Raw genomic sequence first — 6,590 nt, 5'->3', positions numbered from 1 at the left:
TCTGGTCGCTAGGAAAGACAAATAGTTCTTATCACGCGACTGTATTGTAGTGTATCAAGAGAGGATGAGGCTCTCTCCAGTGTATTCAACAGCACAGTTTATCGTAGATCTAGTAGTACGAGATATTGAAAATATAATAAAATCTATAAAACTATTTGTCTCAAAAATTTGAACAGCTGCCTTAATCTGCCAAAGATCGCTAATTTGGTATTCAAAGTAAAGACGAATGTATAACATAGACAGATCCAGAATATAGTTTTTATTCCCGACTGGAACCTCCCGCAGTAAGGTCTATCACTCTCAGGAAACCGTACTTGGTAAGTTGAGAAATTAGAAGTTTTAAAATGCAAGACGTGTTTCCTTATTGCTGTGTACAAGTCTTGATTCAGAAAAGCCAACCTACCAAAATGTATTCCAGAATATTTTTCAGTGTCAATGGGGTAAGAAAAGCAGAACAAAATTCACCTCTGTCTTTTTTAATTTCGGAATAGTTAATGCTCCTGTATGTAGTGTCCTGCATGAGCGGATCAAACTAAACAAATTTGCCTGCCATCCTTAAAAAGGTACAAGAAACAGCAGGGGTAGTAATACATAGTTTAAAAAAAATCATCTTTTTGTCCTTGGTAGCTGCCTCTGAAAAATAAAATAACAAAATAAAAATTGGACGGCATGCACTTTGTAAAAAATCACTGACCAATATCTGAATGGTTTGAGACGCTACGATTTCATTGCCTTTCTTGAAAGTAAGCACTTTAGTATCTCATGACGGTGCCAAAGGAAAAAAAAAAGACACGAAAAGAATTGAAGTCAGGTAGTTCTTCATTCCATATTATCATTGATACGTTAACAGAGTCTTGGACTAATTCATGGGCTAATACATATCATAATGTACCTTATTAGCTTGTAACTTTTAAAACAGTACAATTCTCACAAGCTTTAATCAACTCTTATTCACCTCATCAAGTTATACGCTCTCATCAACTGTTACCTATTCTCCAAGTGTAACTTAGCTAAGCAAAGTATCCGTGAAATGCGTCAATTAAAATTACTGCTAAATAGGTCAACCTAGAATTTAGAATTTTTGGCATGCAAAGCTAAAATAAACACTTGGATCATGAAAACCACGAAATCTCTTATTTCATTTTTATTTTCGCTCAAGTGGAAAGGAAACGTTTTGAAGGTCAAATTTTTTTCCGCATTCTTTTAACAGCAACAAGACGAATATGTGCGTGAATTCGGGCTTCTTTCCTGGCGCATCCAGCTGTAAACGCCAGAAAGTCAACATGATGAAATCCCAGTTCTTTTTAGTTGATAATTTTACAGCTCTAGAATAGTACAAGCAAGTATATTGTAAGCCTGGTATATTCCTGGTCTAAATTTTACCCTCTGTCCGTTTTTTACGCCCGGTCGGTAGTCTACGTTTTACACTGACCGATTAAGTAATAAATTTTAGAAAATAATAAAGGTTCTGACGGTAAAATCCGAACTGTTAGCTGTTGAATTCCCATAAGAACTCGAAAATTTCGCAGAAATTCCATGGCCTGAATAATGATTTGAGATGTCCGCCAGCTCGACGCCTGGATAAAACAACAAATTGCACTCGAAACACAATTTTTTCGCCGTTATTTCTCGGATTTCCGCTGTCGAAACTGTTGAGTATTCCTTAGTAGTTGTTCTTTCGATTTACCATTCCGAAAAGGTGTGTTTTCCTTCGGAAAACACGAAAATCGGCTACTAAAAAGTTAGCCGTCCGGGGTTTTTGCGGTGTTCTGCCTTCTGGTCATTTCAGTTCTAACTTACGGTGTTTCGGTTATTTGGATCTTATGATGGCAAATGAAACCTAGCATTTCGAAATTCGGATAGGTATTTTGTCAATTTCCGAATCGTTTTGGACCCGAAAAAGAGTCAAAAGCCAGTGTTTAAAGATTGTTCAGTATTTTTTTCTGGCAAATATAGGTTAACAAAAGATGAGTTTTTGCACGTAAATTTTACTATCGGGGCGATTTTGTCACTTGTGGACACAACTGATTGAGCAAACCGTTTACCTTTTGAGACTGTTAATAAATCAGCCTTCAAAACAAATGAGCCAAACGCATAAACAATTCTTGCCATATTCTTGAAGAAAGAAAATTTTCAAGCTAAGTAGTAAGCAATCCTCGGCTAGTTTTAAATTGGACTGATTCGAATAATTTAAATAAACTCAAGTGATTTCACGCAGCCGCTTTAATGGGCAATAATAATTGTTTGCCCAAAGGATACTCAAGCTTACTTGATCTGTTCTGTTATTTCGCATTGACTAAGAAGCAAATCGGTCTTCTTAGGTTTTAAGTCTTGGTTTCTTTCCAATCACTTAAACTAGTTCTATTTGCCAATACTGAGTTACAATGTCTTGATGATGAGTTTTGTTCTTTTCGTGTACAGAAAAAAGGAGTTTGAATTGATTTTAGTGCTAGCTCCACCACTCTTTTAAAATATGACCCATTCATTTCCACAAGTGTACAGTTAACCTTTCCGATTATCTTCACAAGCGCTTACCGTGATTCATCTTTAAAAGAGTGATACTCGGTATTCATTGTTCATAATTTCTCACAATTTTTGCAGAATTTTGTCAGCCGCTTTAAAATTTGCCAAAGACCGCCAAACGCGTGTTGATAATAAATATGTATATTGAATAAGGAGAATTTTCCAAAATAATTGGTCTCTTCAGACATGTTGTACTAATTATCGACGCCAAACCTTCTTGACAAACTCCTCCGGTAGTTAGGACAGTCTCTTTCAGAAAACAAAGCTTGGTAAGTTGAACGATTGAGAAGTTTCACTTTTTATGTTACGACTGAAACATATGGCGTAAGATTACCGGAAATGCTTGGCGTTGTTGTTGGTTTAAATCTACAGTTTCTGAGTCAGAAAAGGAGCTCTTCAGTTGCCCAAAGGTTAAAACTCGATAATTAGAAAAGTTTTGCTTTCATGTTGTTTCTTGAACCGTTCACATCAATGCTATAATTTCTCCAAGCGAATTTTTATCCTGCGAATTCCTTTCCACGTTCAGTTGATTTTCAGGGGAAATTAATAAAGGAAAGAGGAAAGAAAACGATGAAATGACGAATTGTTCGCGTCTTAGTCTTCCAGCGCACTTGGACCATTTGCAATTTTAGCAAAACAATTTGTGTTTTGGAGCCTATGCCCCCAGAAATTAACTTATCTATTAACTTATATTAATTTAGTCCCACCTTGGTCTGGAGAAAGGCATAAATTGAAGTAAGACTCAAATCCATAATTCGCAGTTTAAAATAAGGCAGTTAAGGTCGGAACCATTGTAACATTTGGAGTGCGAAATCCAAGCCATAATAAATTGTGACAAAAATGAAACATTTCACGCAAAGTTTGTCTCTTACGGAGAGTGAAAGGGGATTTATATCAGACATAAAATAAAAATTGTTGCTAATAAAATAGTATGATTATTTCATGCATTACGAGGAAAGGAGTTCTTTTTTCAACAAGTATATCAATAATTCAGATTTGTCAGAAAGGCAACTACTAAAAGCACTACTCCATTTAAAGTCCTTAGGTTTTTTTTTTCTACATTGCCAGCTTTTAAAGTAAATCAGCCATTCGCAAAAAAAAAAACAAACACATTCTTCCCATTTGCATTTTTTTTTTCATTAATGCCAAATTATCTTCACATGTACATAATGTCCAACGTGAGTTCAAATACTGACAACTTTTTACAGTTTTTAGCGTCATGCAATCACAAATTTCCTAACTTTGGCCATTGAATACTTTCTTCATTTTTCTTTACAGAATCAGGCAGGGATGGCCATCAAAGGAGCAGTGTTCATTTTTGGCGTAATTTTTGTGTCTCTGATGATGGAGGCAGAGGGTTCGTAAAGGGTCGCGTGGTGGTTAACGTTAATATAACAGAATATCACTCTTATGTCTTTCATTTCCGTCCGGTTTCTAATTTCAGTAGTAGAATGTTTGTTCCGTTTTCAATGGTTAAATTGTATCATTCACGTGAAATATTTTGAAAAATATAAAAGGCTAATTTTGCAAGATTGTCGTGAGTTCTAAACCCCGCCAGCAAAAGTTAAAGGGCTGTAGGGTTAAGCTATTGAGGAAAGTGACCTTTTTTTAAATACCATTTCAAATAGAGTTCTCAGATACCTTTTAGATTATTTTAATGTGAAAAACCATGACATTCACCACTACAAAACTAGAAATAATTATTACCTTATTTTGGAAAAAAGTTAACTTAGAATGCACCAAGCGCGCTTGTTTCTACAAAGGTAAAACGTCGTTTTAAAGTTACTCTCCTAGAGTATTTGTGATCTCCTTTTATTTATTTTATTTTTTCTAAACAGGACTGCATTGATAGCAGTTTTCTTCATAAAACTAATGCAGCAATCCTATATAAATAAATTTGAATTATTATTATTACTATTAATAAAAAATTACTATTATTATTATTGTTATTATTATTATTATTATTATTATTATTATTATTATTATTATTATTATTATTATTATTATTATCTGAATATCATGATGACACCGAAGCGTCCGTTTTTATCGCTCGCTTTTACATCTCTTCGCATTGGTAAATATTTATTGCTGAGAATAATAGTTATTGGAATCGGTATTTAATAACCGAGGACTTCTCGCCAGCGTCATATCAATTTTTAGCTTATGGCTCTCTTTCTCTCTTTACATTCTCTTTATTCAGGTTGTTGTCCACCTAAATGGGTTTCAAGTGAAGCCGCTTGTTACTACGTTATCAATACCCGATTTCAAAGAATGAAAGATGCTCGACACAAATGTCAGCAAATGGGAGGAGACATCGCCGTCATCAGATCTGCCAATGAAAACCAATTTATTTTCGACCTGGTAAAGAAGACAGCTGGATTAGCAGGCTTGGGTGCATGGATTGGCCTCAACCGAAAGGCTGACGGGAGCTTCAAATGGGTTGACGGCACCCCATTAGTGTATGAGGCATGGAATTCTGGGGAACCCAACGGCATTGGAGGCCGCGCGGATTGTGTCCATATGATTTGGAATGATGTAGGAGGAAAATGGAATGACGCCTCTTGTGACTGGGAAGACGTCCGCCCCGGTGTTGTTTGTAAGATGCCAATGCCACGTTGAGGTGACCAGTTCATTGCTAACCAGAAAGCTGTAAACCTGACTGGCATATATAGGACTATAGAAAGCTAAGAGTAACGTGACCATGTTAAAGTAGCAAATTGGTTTCTACTGCTGTACCAGTCAATAAAAGCTCGACTTTTTTTAGAGCGTTGCATGCGCTCTATACATAGCCAAGTTATGTTAATTACTTGCTTAAGGTGAATGAAAAATAAAAGTGGTGTTGGCAGCTTACGTGGTCAAAAAACTTTCTGTGCATGTTCAATTGGGAGACCTCATTGTCTGTGTAACGTTAAGTTTTAATTTGTATCCGAAATGAACCATAAGCTTGAATTATTAAGCTTTAAGAAAATATACACAAAATGGGGTGTTATGCCAAAACAACGAACGGTGCAGTACGCGCGCAGCCAGTTGTCATGGAAGGCTGATACCAGTAATACTCTAAGCAAAGCAAAGTGGTTGAAAATGGCTTCGATTCAGTTTACTGTTTTCTTATTTGGTTATCATCTTTCCTTTCGCTGTAACGCGGAGAGGGTTCCTTGTTGCCTGTTAAAAAAAAATTACCACATTCTGTTAACAGTCCTTAAGCTTCCTTTTGCGCATACACTTTGAATGAAACCGGCAAGAACGTCCCTAACATTATGAATCTTGAAAAACCTAGTATCCCCTTATACATGGGAGAGCTGATGTGTTTTAGAAAGAATACAGCGTTCCTATACCTTTTAAGTTTACGATCAGGCCACATTTAAAGCGACCCATATGTACAATTATTAAAAATGGATCATTGTATAACGGCAATTCCGGGGATTTGATTGGCTTAGCGGCCATGGTATATGAGCCATTATACCATGCCCGAGAAATAACGACCATTAAATTGTCTTCTGTTTGTTCTTCCAAAGGAAAATCAGCAAGATCTGGCAATATTTCTTGATATTTTTTAATGAGATAATTATTCCGCTCCCGCTTGATGGATATGAGATTAAAGGCAACTCGGTGCGCGCTCGACGCCCCTCATCTGTTTGCATACCTCAGCGACCGACTATCACGTAAACGCGCAATCTGATTGGCTTAACAAAGCTGCCGTGTATTGATCGATAAAAAAAGTCCCATCACAAGCGAACAATTACAAAAACTTTTTGAAAGTGGTCAACTGGGAGATTGATTTCCGAAAGATCCTAAACAATTAAAGCGAACATCGTGGTTTTACACATACCTGTATTTCGGGAGGAGAGGAAGAGAAAACCAACCCAGTTTCACTACAGAGACGTTTTTCCGTCGCCACAAACCCCAGGGTAGACGATATTTTGACCTGTGAAGAAAGTTTCCCGGGGTGGTTGTGTCAACAAAAAGCCATCAAGGTGGCGTAGACGACAACACCGACGAAGCAGACGGCAAAATGTTTGTGGTTCGCGGTTTGTATTGTACCAGCTACTGCATGCCAGATGACCAGT

At 36.7% G+C, this 6,590-nt stretch overlaps 1 protein-coding gene across 1 annotated transcript in view; it reads left to right on the top strand.

Annotated features, from left to right (window-relative positions):
- The first annotated feature begins 287 nt into the window (after positions 1-287).
- Positions 288-6,590, top strand: part of LOC146467333 (C-type lectin domain family 4 member G-like) — a 30,339-nt gene continuing 24,036 nt past the window's right edge. The window contains exon 1 of the mRNA XM_085126100.1: positions 288-317. The gene's annotated coding sequence lies outside the window, so the exon portion shown is untranslated. The remainder of the gene's footprint in view (positions 318-6,590) is intronic.

Source organism: Pavona decussata, unplaced genomic scaffold, assembly GCF_977016875.1.
Source record: "Pavona decussata unplaced genomic scaffold, jaPavDecu1.1 SCAFFOLD_137, whole genome shotgun sequence".
NCBI classification, from domain to species: domain Eukaryota; kingdom Metazoa; phylum Cnidaria; class Anthozoa; order Scleractinia; family Agariciidae; genus Pavona; species Pavona decussata.
The sequence above is the reverse complement of the archived record's forward strand: the minus strand, read 5'-3'. Positions and strand labels throughout refer to the sequence as shown.